Below are 14,774 nucleotides of genomic sequence, written 5' to 3'. Positions count from 1 at the left end.
TGGATCTGGATATGTCTTAACTTTGTTTTCTAATTCATAATTTCAAGAAATAGGATGACACTTTGCATTTTCATAGAGATACTGTTATGAGTATAAATATTGATCTCACCCACCTTTTTCAGCAAGGACAGGGTCTGTGCACACAGTAGGTCTTGACAGAGTTGAAATTATTGATCTACAGAGAATGACAAAATCTGCCTGATGATTTTAATGTTCTCTTGTCAGGCACTTGCCTCCTTCCTTTGATTTGAGAAGGTTTTAGTTTCCATTTCATTGACATATGAATTCAACATGATTTCTTCTTCTCCATCAAGCTTTTGCACCAAATCTGCAAATAAGGGTAGTACTTTTTATACAGCTGACAGAGAGATATATATTGGAATCTTCCCTCATGACCATCAAAAATTTCTCACATAAAGAGCTGGTGCTCACATTTTCTGAGCTTCATAAGCAAGTGACTACAAAATACTGGCAACTCATATTATGGTAATGTCTCTGAGGCATCACTGGCTGCTTCAATTGCATTGTCCCTGATTGATGTTCTTTTCTTCAGAATTAAACCAGAGCCAATTCCTGTCATATGTTGCAGACAAAGGACAAAACAATGTTAGAGTCTTTTCCCCTCCACTTCGTATCTGAAGTGCAAACTTTAGATTTTCTTATCTTGAAGAGAAATGTCAGACAGAAGTATTTTTGGTTCCATATTGCTGAGCCAGTTATGTAAAATGCAAACTAAAAATTCCATTCTATTTCCTAGAACCAAGTGAAAGGAAAACACAGCTTTGGTGAGTAATGGCAAAAAAAAAAATGAACCATATCCTGAGGGGACAGGAAGGATAAACATGGCACTGTATTGCTCAGAGCAGCTCTATTATGGGATGCAGATGTCACTGGCACCCATTCCTATCAGAGAGTACATATTAGATTAGAAATAGGAATGTGTAGGTGGTGACAAACCGTCCTCATGTGAAACCAGCATAAAATCCATTGCCTTTTGTTTCTATTTTTGGGGAAAATAGCCAAGAGGTTAATGAGGAACTAAGGACATTAGATCACATTCTTCTTTTTACCCATATTTATTTATTTATTCCTTATTTTGTATCAGAGGTGGTTATTAGGCTGATGTATATAAGCACTGTGTTAGTCTTTGGCAACACAAATGTAAGTGAGACAAAGTGTGTAGCCAGCAATAAGCTGAAATCAAGTTGGGAAATAGTCATCCATACAGATTAGTATAACATAAAACTCTGGAGATCATGATCCCTGGATTAAATTTTGCTTTACTTTAATATTAAACAGAAATTTAATTAGCTAGATAATACCATGTCACACTTGTAAAATTTGTTCTTTGCTACATACAGACATACATATGTATCCATATTAATTACTAAATGATGAGTGTAAATTAAACTTTGAGGGAAGGAGGTAAGGATGGTGTGGAAGCAGGAATGGTGTCATGTCAAACAGAGGAACTTGCATGAGCAAAGGCTCAGAGAAATAGTTCAGTGTACTGAGCAGATTACCAGCTATTTTGAGTGACTGGAATGTAGAAGGAATTAAGTAAGAGGATCATATAATTTATTATCCAAAATGGGACAGTTTTGAAAGTGAAAGAGGATGTCAAAATAATTAAAATTATATAATTTAAAATATGTATATATTGACATAAAATTATTATTATTTTTTTAAATATCAGTGGACCTACAACACAAGTCTGAAATAACTATTTTTGAAAATAAAATTCTTTCAAAAATTAAAATAAGATAATCTATGTACATTAAAGCAAAAAATAAAACCCACCATTGATTATCTGAATGTTACAAATATAACAAAAGCATAATAATTATTCTTGATACAAATGTTTGAGTTTAACCAGTTGGCAACATTAAATAGTTCTCCCTTTACCCCCTGAGACCAAAAAGTTGAACAACCCCTAGCCATCTTGTTTTTTTTTCTAATTAACAAATACTCTGAATCGTGTCTTTGAAAAGGAAGTGATAGTTAAAATGTAGGTGACGGTAATATTATGCCTAGAAAGACCTAGATGAAGGAAGATGGTTATTACTGATCATCTTTCAGATTTAGCTATGCATTATAAAGAGAACTCTCTTTAATAATATACAGGCCACTTATCATTACTAGAAAAGCTGGAAGTACAAAGTAGAGTAAACCTATCCCAGCTTATTTGAATACAACTATTAATAACATTTTAATTAATAAAATGAAAAATCCTGAACAAATACTAAACCAAGAAGGGCTCTCTGACAGCCTTCATAAGCCTGAATTGTTCTAGGCAAAGTGGCTACAAAAGCAGCTGACAAGGGTGTGATAAGATACAAAGCTGGACAAGGGAGCAAAGACCAGATCCAGATCCTAGAGGACCTCATACACCACGCAAGGAAACTTGGAATTAACCAAGGGGAAGCCAGTGAAGAACTTCAGGGAGATATATACAATAGAATATTACTCAGCCATTAAAAGAAATGAAATTGGGTTATTTGTAGTGAGGTGGATGGACCTAGAGTCTGTCACATAGAGTGAAGTAAGTCAGAAAGATAAAAACAAATATCAGATGCTAACACATATATATGGAATCTAAAAAGAAAAAAAAAAAAGCTTCTGATGAACCTAGGGGCAGGACAGGAATAAAGACGCAGATGTAGAGAATGGACTTGAGGACACGGTGGGGGGAAGGGTAAGCTGGGTCCAAGTGAGAGAGTAGCATTGACATATATACACTACCAGATGTAAAACAGAGTTAGTGGGAAGCTGCCGCATAGCACAGGGAGATCAGCTCAGTGCCTTGTGACCACCTAGAGAGGTGGGATAGGGAGAGTGGGTGGGAAGTGCAAGAGGGAGGGGATATGGGAATATATGTACATGTATAGCCGATTCACTTTGTTATACAGCAGAAAGTAACACAACATTGTAAAGCAATTATCCTCCAATAAAGATGTTAAAAAAAATTTTTTTAATAAATGAATAAAAATAAAAACAGATGCATGCTCTACCATGAAAAAAAAAAAAAAGACTTTGAGCCAAAGAGAAATTATGTTATTATAGAAGGTGGAAGAGTAAATAAAAAGGGCATATGCTTTATGCCAATTATACTGCACCCTTGTGGTCCTCTTGTGTAAATGTTACAGGCCACAAGAAGAATGCCTAACTCCTTTTTATGTTTTATAAGGCCATTCATGATCTGCTTACCTCACTATAGACCCTTCTACAGATCCTTCTGACCCAAATTCAGTCTTTAGTCGTACTTTACCTGTTTTCATTTCCTCAAACCCATCATGTTCTCCCTTCCTGAGCTCTGCACACGCTCTCCTCTCAACCTAGAACACTTTCACAACCACCCATCTCATTGTTGTGTATTATCTATTGCTGTATAACAAATTAAGCAAACTTAGCAGCTTTACACAAGTCATACTTATTATCTCATAGTTTCTGTGGGTCAGGAATCTAGAAACAGCTCAGCTAGGAGGTTCTGGCTCAGGGTTTCTCATGAGGTTGCAGTCAAGTTGTTGGCCAGGACTGCTGTGCCCTGGGATGGAGAATCCACTTCCCAGATGGCGCACTCAGATGGCTACAGGCAGCAAATCTTAGTTCCTTGCTAGCTATTGGCAAAGGCCTCAGCTCCTTGTCATATGGGCCTCTCCACATGACGGCCTGAGGGTCCTAACAGCATGCCAGCTGAATTCTCCCAAAACTAGTGATCCAAGAGAGAACAAGGTAGAAACCTCGTGTCCTTTATGACCTGATCTTGGAAGTGAAACATCATCACTTTGGCCATATTCTTTTTTTTTAAATGAGTCACTAAGTCTATACTCAAAGGAGGAAAATTAAGCTTCACCTCTTGAAGGGAATGTCAAAGAATTTGTAGGCACATTTTAAACCACCACAGCCTTGAGAGAGCTAAATTTCAGCCTGGATGATTATTTCCTTGGTTAGTTTTTGTAACTCTCTCAAGACTGGGCTGGTATCTCCTCTAGCTTTCAGGAGGTACCTCTCTTAACAGGTACTATTTTTGGAACCATTCCTTATTCACTGGTCTGTCTTTTGCAGTAGAAATTAAACAACATGAAGGCAAGGACTATGTCTTGCTCACAGTTGTTCCCCCAAGCCTGGCACAGTGCTTGGTCTTTGGTAGGCATTCAGTCAAAGTTTGTTGAAGAATGAATCATGACACTTAGAGAGGCACTTTTCCTACCTTTCCACATAATAAACAGGGGAAGAAAGGGGGAGAAATAAGGTTTATCATGCACCTCCTGTTGTTCCTTGCACTTTGTATATATAATCTCATTTAGTGATAGATGTAACCTTTGGTAGAAGCATAATTATGTGGTGGAAAAGAATGAAGAATTGTAATTTTATGCTCTCTTGCCTCTTATTACTGCAAAGTCTTGGGCAGCTTATTTAGACTATTGGAACTCCAGTTTCATCTGAAAAAAATTAAAGGATATAATAATAATTGCCATGACAACTAACATGGTTTTAGTGAGGATCAAATAAGACAATGTAAATGCAAAGAAGGTACAAGTCATAAAACACCATACAAATATAATACATAAATATTATTATTTCTCAAATTCCTTAGAGTATGGGTGATATTGCCAAGCATGAAGAAGATGCTTCCATCTTTGGAAACTTAAGCAAAGGTGAAACTCCTATCCCAGTGATAACCAATATATTTTATTTTTTAGCATTTCTTTCTTTTTCTTTTTTTTTGAATTTTTGAATTTTATTTATTTTATACAGCAAGTTCTTATTAGTTATCCATTTTAGATGCCCAGTTAAATTTGAATTTATGATAAACAATGAATAGATATTTTAGTATAAGTATGTTCTAAGTAGGTCCTGGCCTCAGTAGGTGGACTTAGAAAAGAAAAATCATCAATGGCACCCTGTCAGATATATATTTGGGACATACAAATTTAACCATGTGTCCTATATTTTTATTTGTTAAATCTGGCAGTCCTATTGCAATTGAACTGAATCATACTAACCTCTACAGTTGCTTGTCATATAATTACTTGATCACCCTTCAAAAAATCATATTCTGAGACCCAGTCAGACATGTTCTAGTAGTTGTTTATTTTAAAGGGATGATAAAAATTATAGATTGGAAATTTATTAATATAATCACTTTTATAATTTGATTTTATCTAATTGCCATTTATATCAATGATAACTTCATAAGGGGAAAGTATAAAAATGGGGCTTAACTATCCAAAGATAATCATGAAATAAATAGGCCACTGTAGGCTTCTGGGAAACAGAGAGAGAGGTTTTACCCTTATGACTGGAACCAGCTGGAATTTTTTTTTTTTTTTATATTAAGGCCCTTGACCATTTAGACACAAAAAACTTTCCATTTCAAATCCTGAACAGTTTTCACCAATGATGTCACATCAGAGAACTGAATATTTTGGACTTGAAATGAAATCAATATCATTTCATCACAGATTGAAAGGTGAAATTTCACCCATGTTGATTTTGGACATTGCCAGACTCATTCCATCAAGGTTTCAGTGCTTTTGTTCTGCCTTCTGGTGACTGCTAAAAGACAAATTCTGGGAGATTCATTCCAAATTCCAGTAAATCATCATAATGCAGTTTCTAAGGGCAGTCCCTACTGAGAGCTTTATAGAATCTCCCTCTCACAAGGAGGCCTCCTTGTGCATCTAAACCATTCAGTGTGTGAGAGAAGACAAACTAGGATGTAGCAATGAGCCTCAACATGTGACCTTTGTTTGCTGAGGTTCCTCAAACCTCAGGTAGGTAGTCATCTTGATGACTTCTGGCCCCTGAACTCTTCACAGGAGGATTCCAAGTCCAGCATTTCCTGTACAGTTCCTGGTGGATTTTGATCCAAAATGAGTAAGACCCAATCCGTGACCTCAAAACTGCTGTTGGGTCAGTAGAGCTGCTGTCTCAGTCATCCCCACTTCTCCATCCATGGCTGGTGTGCTCTTTGCCCACTGCCTTGTGACCCTTAAACTGGGGGGAAAAAAACCCTAGCCAGACCTGCATGGCCTATCTCAGGAGGAGGAGGGCATCTTCTTATGTGGACCCCCCCAAGCAAGCCACACTTTTTCACAAAACAAATAAAAACAGACACACAGATCAATGAAACAGAATAGAGTGCCCAGAAATAAACCCACACACAAATGGACAATTAATTTACAACAAAGGAGCCAAGAACATACAACAGAGAAAGGACAACAACATACAACATTCTCATCAATAAATGGTGTGGGACCTCCTGGAGGTCCTAATCTCAGCACCAGGACCCAGCTCTATCCAACCGCCTGCAAGCTCCAGTGCTGGATGCCTCCGGCCAAACAACCAGAAATACAGGAATAGAGCCCCACCCATCAAAAAAAAAAAAAAGAAAGAAAAAAGAAACAACAAAAGAATATGTTACAGACGAAGGAGCAAGGTAAAAACCTATAAGACCAAATAAATGAAGACGAAATAGGCAACCAACCTGAAAAAGAATTCAGAGTAATGATAGTAAGATGATCCAAAATCTCAGAATGGAGAAAATACAAGAAACATTTAACAAGGATCTGGAAGAACTAAAGAGCAAACAAACAGTGATGAACAACACAATAACTAAATTAAAAATACTCTAGGGGAGACCTTAAAGATGGCGGAAGAGTAAGACATGGAGATCACTTTCCTACCCACAATTACATCAGAAATGCATCTACATGTGGAACAACTTGTACAGAACATCTACTGAACGCTGACAGAAGACCTCAGACTTCTCAAAAGGCAAGAAACTCCCCATGTACCTGGGTAGGGCAAAAGAAAAAAGAATAAACAGAGACAAAGGATAGGGACGGGACCTGCACCAGTGGGAAGGAGCCGTGAAGGAGGAAAGGTTTCCACACACTAGGAAGCCCCTTCACTGGTGGAGACAGGGGTGGCGGAGGGAAGCTTCGGTGCCACAGAGGAGAGCGCAGCGACAGGGGTGCAGAGGGCAAAGTGGAGAGATTCCCGCACTGAGGATCGGTGCCGACCAGCACTCACCAGCCCAAGAAGCTTGTTTGCTCACCCACCGGAGTGGATGGGGGCTGGGAGCTGAGGCTCAGGACTCGGAGATCAGACCGCAGGGAGAGGACTGGGGTTGGCTGCGTGAACACAGCCTGAAGGGGGCTAGTGCGCCACAGCTAGCCGGGAGGGAGTCCGAGAAATAGTCTGGAACTGCCTAAGAGGGAAGAGACCATTGTTTCTGGGTGAGCAAGGAGAGGGGATTCAGAACACCGCCTAAATGAGCTCCAGAGATGGGCGCAAGCCGCGGCTATCAGTGCGGACCCCAGAGATGGGCATGAAACACTAAGGTTGCTGCTGCAGCCACCAAGAAGCCTGTGTGCAAGCACAGGTCACTATCCACACCTCCCCTCCTGGAACCCTGTGCAGCCCACCACTGCAAGGGTCCCATGATCCAGGGACAACTTCCCAGGAGAACACACGGCACACCTCATGGTATTGCAACGTCACACCAGCCTCTGCCACCACAGGCTCGCCCCACATCCCGTACCCTTCCCTCCCCTGGCCTGAGTGAACCAGAGCCCCTTAATCAGCTGCTCCTTTAACCCCGTCCTGTCTGAGTGGGAACAGATGCCCTCCGGAGACCTACACACAGAGGCGGGGCCAATCCAAAGCTGAACCCCAGGAGCTGTGCGAACAAAGAAGAGAAAAGGAAATCTCTCCCAGCAGCCTCAGGAGCAGCGGATTAAATCTCCACCATCAACCTGATGTCCCCTGCATCTGTGGAATACCTGAATCGACAACAAATCATCCCAAATTGAGGTGGTGGACTTTGGGAGCAAAGATATATATATGTTTTTCCTTTTTCTCTTTTTGTGAGTGTGTTTGTATATGGTTCTGTTGTGTGATTTTGACAGTATAGCTTTGCTTTTACCATTCGTCCTAGGGTTCTGTCTATTTTTTGTTTTTTGTTTATGTTTTTTTAGTATAGTTTTTAGCGCTTGTTATCATTGGTGGATTTCTTTTTTGGTTTGGCTGCTCTCTTCTTTCTTTCTTTCTTTTTTTTAATTACTTTATAATTTTTTTTATTTTTCAATAATTATTTTTTATTTTAATAAATATATTTTATTTATTTATTTTTCTTTTTTTCTCCCATTTATTCTAGGTGTGTGGATGACAGGGTCCTTGAGCTATGGAAGGGTGTCAGGCTTGGGCCTCTGAGGTGGGAGACACGAGTTCAGGACACTGGCCCACCACAGACCTCCTAGCTCCACGTAATATCAAATGGCGAGAATCTCCCATGGATCTCTGTCTCAATGGCAAGACCCAGCTCCACTCGATGACCAGCAAGCTACAGTGCTGGAAACCCTATGGCAAATAACTAGCAATAGAGGAACACACACCCCCCCACTGGGAGAAAGGCTGCCTAAAATCATAATAAGGTCACAGACACCACAAAACATACCACCAGACACAGATCTGCCCACCAGAAAGACAAGATCCAGCCTCATCCACCAGAACACAGGCACTAGTCTCCTCAACAAGGAAGCCAACACAACCCACTGGCTAACCTTAGCCACTGGGGGCAGACACCAAACACAACGGGAACTATGAACGTGTAGCCTGCAAAAAGGAGACCCCAAAATCAGTAACTCAAGCAAAATGAGAAGACAGAGAAACACACAGTAGATGAAAGAACAAGGTAAAAAACCACCAGACCAAACAAATGAAGAGGAAAGAGGAAGTCTACCTGAAAAAGAATTCAGAGTAATGATAGTAAAGACAATACAAAATCTTGGAAATAGAATGGAGAAAATACAAGAAACGTTTAACAAGGACTGAGAAGAAAAAAAGAGCAAACAAACAATAATGAAAAACACAATAAATGAAATTAAAAATTCTCTAGAAGGAATCAATAGCAGAATAATTGAGGCAGAAGAACGTATAAGTGACCTGGATGATAAAACAGTGTAAATAAATAGAGCAGAGCAAAATAAAGAAAAATGAATGAAAAGAATTGAAGACAGTCTCAGACACATCTGAGACAACATTAAACATACCAACATTCGAATTATAGGGGTCCCAGAAGAAGAAGAGAAAAAGAAAGGGCCTGAGAAAATATTTGAAGAGATTATAGTTGAAAACTTCCCTAATATAGGAAAGGAAATAGCCACCCAAGTCCAGGAAGCACAGAGTCCCATACAGGATAAATCCAAGGAGAAACACACCAAGACACATATTAATCAAACTATCAAAAATTAAATACAAAGAAAAAATTCTAAAAGCAGCAAGGGAAAAACAACAAATAACATACAAGGGAATCCCCTTGTATATATAAAAGGGTAACAGCTGATCTTTCAGCAAAAACTCTGAAATCCAGAAGGGAGTGGCAGGACATATTTACAGTGATGAAAGGGAAAAACCTATAACCAAGATTACTTGATCGAGTAAGGATCTCACTCAGGTTTGATGGAGAAATTAAACATTTTACAGACAAGCAAAAGCTAAGAGAATTCAGCACCACCAAACCAGCTTTACAACAAAAGCTAAAGGAAGTTCTCTAGGCAGGAAACAAAAAAGAAGGAAAATACCAACAATAACAAACACAAAACAATTAAGAAAATGGTAATAGGAACATATAATGATAACTACCTTAAATGTAAATGGATTAAATGCTCCAACCAAAAGACACAGACTGGCTGAATGGATACAAAACAAGACCCATATATATGCTGTCTACAAGAGACCCACTTCAGACCTAGGGACACATACAGACTGAAAGAGAGGGGATGGAAAAAGATATTCCATGCAAATGGAAATCCAAAGAAAGCTGGAGTAGCAATTCTCATATCAGACAAAATAGACTTTAAAATAAAGACTATTACAAGACACAAAGAAGGACACTACACAATGATCAAGGGATCAATCCAAGAAGAAGATATAACAATTGTAAATATTCATGCTCCCAACATAGAAGCACTGCAATACATAAGGCAAATGTTAACAGCCATAAAAGGGGAAATCGACAGTAACACAATTAGAGTAGGGGACTTTAACACCCCACTCTTACCAAAGGACAGATCATCCAAAATGAAAATAAATAAGGAAACACAAGCTGTAAATGATATATTAAACAAGATGGACTTATTTGATATTTATAGGACGTTCCATCCAAAAACAACAGAATACACTTTCTTCTCAAGTGCTCATGGAACGTTCTCCAGGATACATCATATCTTGGGTCACAAATCAAGCCTTGACAAATTTAAGAAAATTGAAATCATATCAAGTATCTTTTCTGACCACAGTGCTATGAGACTAGATAATAATTACAGGAAAAAATCTGTAAAAAATACAAACACATGGAGGCTAAACAATACACTACTTAATAAACAAGATATCACTGAAGAAATCAAGAGGAAGTCAAAAACTACCTAGAAACAAATGACAATGAAAACACAATGACCCAAAACATATGGGATGCAGCAAAAGCAGTTCTAAGACAGAAGTTTATACCAATACAATCTTAACTTAGGAAACAAGAAACATCTTAAATAAACCACCTAACCTTACACTTAAAGCAATTAGAGAAAGAAGAACCAAAAAGACACCAAACTTAGCAGAGGGAAAGAAATCATAAAGAGCAGATCAGAAATAAATGAAAAAGAAATGAAGGAAATAATAACAAAGATCAATAAAACTAAAAGCTGCTTCTTTGAAAAGATAAGCAAATTGATAAACCATTAGCCAGACTCATCAAGAAGAAAAGGGAGAAGACTCAGATCAATAGAATTGGAAATGAAAAAGGAGAAGTAACAACTGACACTGCAGAAATACAATGGATCATGAGTGATTCCTACAACTATATGCCAATAAAATGGAAAACCTGGAAGAAATGGACAAATTCTTAGAAAAGCACAACGTCTGAGACTGAACCAGGAAGAAATAGAAAGTATAAACAGACCAATCAAAAGTACTGAAATTGAAACTGTGATGAAAAATCTTCCAACAAACAAAAGCCCAGGACCAGAGGGCATCAGAGGCCAATTTTATCAAACATTTAGAGAAGACCTAACACCTACACTTCTCAAACTCTTCCAAAATATAGCAGAGGGAGGAGCACTCTGAAACTCATTCTACGAGGCCACCATCACCCTGATACCAAAACCAGACAAAGATGTCACAAAGAAACTACAGGCCAATATCACTGATGAACATGGATGCAAAAATCCTCAACAAAATACTAGCAAACAGAATCCAACAGCACATTAAAAGTATCATACACCATGATCAAGTGTTGTTTATCCCAAGAATGCAAGGATTCTTCAATATATGTATATCAGACAATGTGATACACCATATTTACAAATTGAAGGATAAAAACCATATGATCATCTCAATAGATGCAGATAAAGCTTTCCACAAAATTCAACACCCATAGGGGCTTCCCTGGTGGTTCAGTGGTTGAGAATCTGCCTGCTAATGCAGGAGACATGGGTTCGAGCCCTGGTCTGGGAGGATCCCACATGCTGTGGAGCAACTAGGCCCGTGAGCCACAGCTACTGAGCCTGCACGTCTGGAGCCTGTGCTCCACAAAAAGAGAGGCCACGATAGTGAGAGGCCAGCACACCATGATGAAGAGTGGCCCCCACTTGCCACAACTAGAGAAAGCCCTTGCATAGAAATGAAGACCCAACACAGCAAAAATAAATTAATTCATTAATAAACTCCTACCCCCATCATCTAAAAAAAAAATCAACAGCCATTTATGATAAAAACTCTCCAAAAAGTAGGCATAAAGGGAACCTACCTCAACATAATAAATCCATATATGACAAACTCACAGCCAACGTTGTTCTCAATGGTGAAAAGCTGAAACCATTTCCACTAAGATCAGGAACAAGACAAGGTTGCCCACACTCACGACTATTATTCAACATTGTTTTGGATGTTTTAGCCACAGCAATCAGAGAAGAAAAGGAAATAAAAGGAATCCAAACCGGAAAAGAAGAAAAAAGCTTTCACTGTTTGCAGATGACATGATATTCTACATAGAGAATCCTAAAGATGCTACCAGAAAACTACTAGAGCTAATCAATGAATTTGGTAAAGTTGCAGGATACAAAATTAATGCACAGAAATCTCTGGCATTCCTATACACTAATGATGAAAAATCTGAAAGAGAAATTAAGGAAACACTCTCATTTACCATTGCAACAAAAAGAATAAAATACCTAGGAATAAACCTACCTAAGGAGAGAAAAGATCTGTATGCAGAAAACTATAAGACATGATGAAAGAAATTAAAGATGATACCAACAGATGGAGAGATATACCATGTCCTTGGATTGGAAAAATCAACATTGCAAAAATGACTATACTACCCAAAGCAATCTACAGATTCAATGCAATCCCTATCAAACTACCAATGGCATTTTTCACAGAACTAGAACAAAAAATTTCACAATTTATATGGAAATACAAAAGACCCCCAATAGCCAGAGCAATTTTGAGAAAGAAAGACAGAGCTGGAGGAATCAGGCTCTCTGACTTCAGACTATACTACAATGCTACAGTAATCAAGACAGTATGGTACTGGCACAAAAACAGAAATACAGATCAGTGGAACAGGATGGAAAGCCAGAGATAAACCCACACACACTTGGTCACCTTATTTTTGATAAAGGAGGCAAGAATATAAAATGGGAAAAAGACAGCCTCTTCAATAGGTGGAGCTGGGAAAACTGGACAGCTACATGTAAAAGAATGAAATTAGAACACTTCCTAACACCATATACAAAAATAAATTCAAAATGGATTAAAGCCCTAAATGTAAGGCCAGATGCCATAAAACTCTTAGAGGAAAACATCAGCAGAACACTCTATGGCATAAATCACAGCAAGATCCTTTTTGACCCACCTTCTAGAGAAATGGAAATAAAAACAAAAATAAACAAATGTGACCGAATGAAACTTAAATGCTTTTGCAGAGCAAAGGAAATCATAAACATGACAGAAAGACAACCTCAGAATGGGAGAAAATATTTGCAAATGAAGAAACTGACAAAGGATTAATCTCCAAAATATACAAGCATCTCATGCAGCTCAATATCAAAAAAACAAACAATTCAATCCAAAAATGGGCAGAAGACTTAGACATTTCTCCAAAGAAGTTGTACAGATTGCCAACAAACACATGAAAGGATGCTAAACATCACTAATCATTAGAGAAATGCTTATCAAAACTACAATGAGGTACCACCTCACACTGGTCAAAATGGCCATCATCAAAAAATCTACAAACAATAAATGCTGGAGAGAGTGTGGAGAAAAAGGAACCTTCTTGCACTATTGGTGGGAATGTAAATTGATAGAGCCACTATGGAGAACATTATGGAGGTTCCTTAAAAAACTAAAAATAGAACTTCCCTATGACCCAGTAATCCCAGTACTGGGCGTATACCCTGAGAAAAACATAATCCAGAAAGAGTCATGTACCACAATGTTCATTGCAGCACTATTTACAATAGCCAGAACATGGAAGCAACCTAAGTGTCCATCGACAGATGAATGGATGAAGAAGATGTGGCACATATACACAATGGAATATTGCTCAGCCATAAAAAAAATGAAATTGAGTTATTTGTACTGAGGTGGATGGACCTAGTGTCTGTCATACAGAGTGAAGCAAGTCAGAAAGAGAAAAACCAATACCGTATGCTAACACATATATGTGGAATCTAAAAAAAAAAAAAAAAATAGTTCTGCTGAACCTAAGGGCAGAACAGGAATAAAGACGCAGACGTAGAGAAGGGACTTGAGGACACCGGGAGGGGGAAGGGTAAGCTGGGTCGAAGTGAGAGAGTAGCATTGACATATATACACTACCAAATGTAAAATAGATAGCTAGTGGGAAGAAGCTGCATAGCACAGGGAGATCAGCTCAGTGCTTTGTGACCACCTAGAGGGGTGGGATAGGGAGGGTGGACGGAGATGCAAGAGGGAGGGGATATAGGGATATATGTATGCATATAGCTGATTCACTTTGTTATACAGCAGAAACTAACAACAATGTAAAGCAATTATCCTCCAATAAAGATGTTAAAAATAAATAAATAAATAATAAATCGTGTGGCGAAAACTGGACAGTCACATGCAAAAAAATGAAACTAGACCACCATCTTAGAAACTGTCAATCGATGTCATCAATTATTTGTGTTGTGCCACACAGGAGCATGTACTTATTTGCCCTGACACTGTTTATAAAGTGGAGGAACATCCCTAGAGAAAAGTCTGAGCTCAAACCCAATATGATTAATATTGCACTGAGTACTGAGTTTGTCTTTGATACTCTAACATGAGGAAGTCAAAACAATCTCTGAAAAAAACATTTCTATAGGCTTCTTGAAGCTGCACTGGCTGCTTCAAAGACAAGAAAATCAATCCTGAACTCAATCTTTTAATTTCTTTTCATGGTTACTGTCTTAAAAAGGAGAATGCAATTAAAACTAATGTTGTCTTAGTTCACTTTCCTGAAAATGAACATTGATCAGATTCTATGTGAAGGGTCTGTAACATCTCTTCTGTAATTATTTTAAAATATATTAACAGGGATCTGTGTACTGTAGAACAAAGTGTTCTGTGTCTGCAGGACAAGAGTCTGAGTTCTGGCACTAGCTCTTCCATTTATCAACTATGTGACTTGTGGAAAATCATTTCTTCTAGTTGACCCTTTGTCTCCCTTGTAAAATGGGTACATTACTACCTCACAGTAT

This window comes from Mesoplodon densirostris, chromosome 2 (genome assembly GCF_025265405.1).
Source record: "Mesoplodon densirostris isolate mMesDen1 chromosome 2, mMesDen1 primary haplotype, whole genome shotgun sequence".
Taxonomy (NCBI): Eukaryota; Metazoa; Chordata; class Mammalia; order Artiodactyla; family Ziphiidae; genus Mesoplodon; species Mesoplodon densirostris.
This window is presented reverse-complemented; position numbering follows the sequence as displayed.